Source organism: Mus caroli, chromosome 15 (assembly GCF_900094665.2).
Source record: "Mus caroli chromosome 15, CAROLI_EIJ_v1.1, whole genome shotgun sequence".
NCBI classification, from domain to species: domain Eukaryota; kingdom Metazoa; phylum Chordata; class Mammalia; order Rodentia; family Muridae; genus Mus; species Mus caroli.
The window spans coordinates 97,130,549-97,134,523 of NC_034584.1; the positions used below are offsets into that span (position 1 = coordinate 97,130,549).

Consider the following 3,975-nt stretch of genomic DNA (forward strand, 5'->3'; position numbering starts at 1 on the left):
ACTCCAGAAGAGGGCATCAGATTTTTGTTACGGATGGTTGTGAGCCACCATGTGGTTGCTGGGATTTGAACTCAGAACCTTTGGAAGAGCAGTCGGTGCTCTTAAACACTGAGCCATCTCACTAGCTCTAGGTTTCATTTTATAAGCAGGATTGAAAGACAATCTTGTTACAGTTTTTAATTAGTGGATCTATTGCTAAGCCCAAGAATTTTACTGTATCCCAAGAATATCTTTGTAAGTAGGGAACACAGATCTTTCCAGGAATCTCAGCCATATTGTTTTGTTTGTATGTATGTATATATGTATGCATGTATGTATATATATATATATACATGTGTGTATATATATATACATTTGTTTTGGTTTTGGTTCTGTTTTATTTTATATATACAAGTGTTTTGTCTTTATGCATATATGGGCACCGTGTGCATGCAGTACCTTCAGAGGCCAGAAGAGGGTGTCAGAATCCCCTGGAACTGGGAGCTGGGATCTGAACCTGAGTCCTCTGCAAGAGCAGCAAACGCTCTTAACCTCTGAGCTGTTTCTTCGGATTCTTAGGCCTTTTGGTTTTGTGACCTAAGAGACTTAAATTGTTACTTGTAGTTCTAAAATATCCTGTCTCTCTGCTCTATGTAGACACTGTTCCTCCAAGCTTTTTGATCTCATACAGTGATCTTACCCAAGTATTCACTTATTATTCCATATATATTAGTTAAGCCAATAGACTTAATTCCGTAGTTTGGTTTGTATTTGTTTTGAGACAAGGTCATTTGTCCCAGCCTGTCCTAGAATTTGACAAGCTGCTGAGGATGACCGTGAACTTCTTATCCTCCTGCATGTAGGGTTACAAGCATGTGTCACTACCGTTAGCTTTCCGTGTTTTCTTTTACAAACCTGTTTCTATTAGTTTTATTTAAAATGCAAAATACATACAAATTGAGTTTGGTGGGGTTTTGTTTGTGTGTGGATTAAGCACAAGGTCTCACACCTTAGGTGAGCACTCTGCCCAAACAGCTTAGGCCCCAAACCATTGCCTTTCTGGCACTGTTTGCTTGGGCTGTAATCCTGAGGAAGCTGTGTGTCAGGCAGGTCCACAGAGGGCAGCACTGGGAAGGAATCTTCTTCCTCTAGCCTTCCCAGTATAGGTCTTGGTGCTCCAGACTTGATGTTCCCACCAGGTTTCTGGAGACTCTGATGTAGATCAGATGCAGCAGCCTAGGTGCTTGTTGCATGATGTTTCAGCTGACCCAAAGACAGCTTTCTAGTTTTCTTGATAATAAAAGCAGACAGGAAAATCTATCCCTGCCACTCCTCCTCCCACAGCCAGTCTGCCTACCTACCACTTACAGGCACCCTTAGCATTTGAGGTGAAGTTCTGTTATACACTCAGGCTGTGGCTCTGAAAGTCAGTGCATCACAGAACTTTGTCTCGAAAGCTTTCTAGCAGCTGCCCATTTGGGGAGTGAGAGGGAAGAATAGATCTTTTCAGTCCTTTGAATATGGTCCTAAGATTGTAGGGTCTTTTTCAAGAGTCAGTATTTAATGCATCACAAGGTCAAAGCCCAGTCCCATTGTCCAGGAAACTCATTTCTTAGCACCTGGGAGTTATTTATAAACATGTCCTTTGCAAAGCTTAGAGTGAAGTTACATTATTAGTAATGGCTTCTAGAGCCTTTAAACTGGCTGGTTTTCTGACATGAAGGGAATTCTCAAGCTTCCCCACTCCTGAGAGGTAAAGGCATAGGGTGGAGTGGGGCCAGCTACAACAGAAGTGAGGAGAGCTGGCTCTACTGCAGCATAGTGATGCCTTTAAGTGGCATTCTGTCTCCTGCCGAATACCCCAGCTTTCCTTGTTGTGGGTCTTCCTTTGCAAGTTTGAAACGGTCAGGCTTTGTTCTGCCTTCCCTCTTCTTCCAGAAAGCTGGTCTGGTTTCTCCTTTCTCCCTTAACCTGTCTTTTATCTTGCTCAGGAAGACCCAGTGTTTCTGTTTTAAGGTTTCTTTGATCATATCTTCTAGGCAGCCAGTGAAAGAGTCAGGAGCAGAATCCTGGGTTGTTTCTCTGTTGTTAGCATGGCTGTGTGGGTGCTTAGACATTGCTGGCCACAAGAACATTGACTCTCCCACTTGGCAGGTTGCCATTAGGGATTTTGGCTTCTGTGAGGGTGGGGGTGTGTGCTCCCATTCCTTCCAGGAATACCAGGCTCTGGCTGCAAGAACAGTCACCAATGCCAGATTAAGGTCCAGTTGCAACTTGTGGGCAGCTAGCCCTGTGTGGTTGCCATGAGTGTGGATGAAGGGGCACAATCATTTCCTTCTATTAGGATTTTTTTTTTTTCCATTAAGAAAACTCGTTCCCATTGAGGGCTCCATTTTGGTACTTGAACAGCCATGTGGCTGTAGAACAGAGCCTGCTCTGTGGGGTGATCTTTCTGTATGGAGCTAGGAGTTTGTAGAACAACTTCTGTTGGTGGCTCTTAGACTATACTTGAGAAGATTTCCCTATGCCAGACAGCACAGCAGCACAGTTCCCCAGTTGCAGAGGAAATGCTCTTGTCCTTTATTCCAGAAAGCAGTGTGGCTGTCAAAGGAGAGGGTGGGTTGGCAATAATATCATCCCAGAACAATCTCACTACAAAATCCACTTAGATGCAAAATCCAGTTATAATACATCATCGTGCCAAGAGAGTTTCAGTACAGCCACAGCTATACAGAGAAATAGAACACTGGCTTTTAAGCTGGGTCTGGTGGTATACACCTTTAATAGCAGCAGTAGCAAAGCAAAAGGCAGGCAGATCTCTCTGTGAGTTCAAGAACAACCTGGTCTACACAGTGAGTTCCAGGATAGCCAGAGTTTTATAGTAAGACCCTGTGTACAAAACAAGAACAACCAACCAACTCAGCACTACCAACACAATCCACTGGTTCTCTTCTAGAAGACCCAGGTTCAATTCCTAGCACCCACATGGCATCTTTAATTCCAGTTTTAAGGGATTCTGACACCCTCTTCTGGCCTCCAAGGGCACCAGTCATGCAAGTGGTACACAAGTTTACATGTAGACAAAACAGCCATATACAGGGGGGCGGCAGCGGGGAGTGATGGCTTTGGAAGCAGTCTTGAGGGTTCAAGGCCAGCTGGGCTACATATTGAGAGCCCTTATCTAGATAGATAGATAGATAGATAGATAGATAGATAGATAGATAGATAGATAGATGTTAAAAAAAGAAAAGGAAAGCCTGGGTTAATACCCACTTCTCTTGAGCTAGGGTTGCTTCTTTTGCATGAAGCCCCACCTCTCCAGGAGCCTTACTTTACCTCTGTCAGGCTGCAGTCTCTGGATCCTTTGCAGTAATTCTTTCTTCTGTCTGTCTTTGTTAAACTTATATATTTTGAAGATGGGTGAGTTTTGTAAGACCAGGAGAGCAAAGCAGATAGATAGTCTTGCCTTGGACCAGAGGTAGTGAGAAGTAGTCTTGGTGAAACCTCAGATTCTGAGAGTGGCGGAGGCCTGCTGTGCACAAAGCCAGCTGCTCTCACTTTCCTTTTTCCTTCTGAAAGTTGTGAGAATAGAGAAGAGAACACCAGGCTCAATAGCTTTTCCCAAGTCATCTGTTTGCAATTGAAGAAAAGTGTTAAAGTGTAACCGTTACAGCTAAGTTGTGATGGCTTCATGAGAACCAATATCAGCAACTCTTTGTCATTCTGGGGTTTTGTTCTGTTTTACAAGGACCCAGGGTTCCCTGCACACAAATATGCCCATGGCTCTGAGTACTTAGTTCCATTCTTGGTGGTGGAAGAAAACTCCCCTTGTTATTTTAGCTACCTCTCAGACTCTGGACATCTCAAATATTTTTCTGTTTGCCACACTTAAGATTCAGGTTGAGGGCTGGTGAGATGGCTCAGTGGGTAAGAGCACCCGACTGCTCTTCCGAAGGTCCAGAGTTCAAATCCCAGCAACCACATGGTGGCTCACAA

General features: G+C 43.9%; 1 protein-coding gene across 1 annotated transcript in view; it reads left to right on the forward strand.

Moving 5' to 3' along the window:
• Window positions 1-3,975, forward strand: part of Copz1 (coatomer protein complex subunit zeta 1) — a 26,333-nt gene that overhangs the window by 10,755 nt on the left and 11,603 nt on the right. The window lies entirely within an intron of this gene.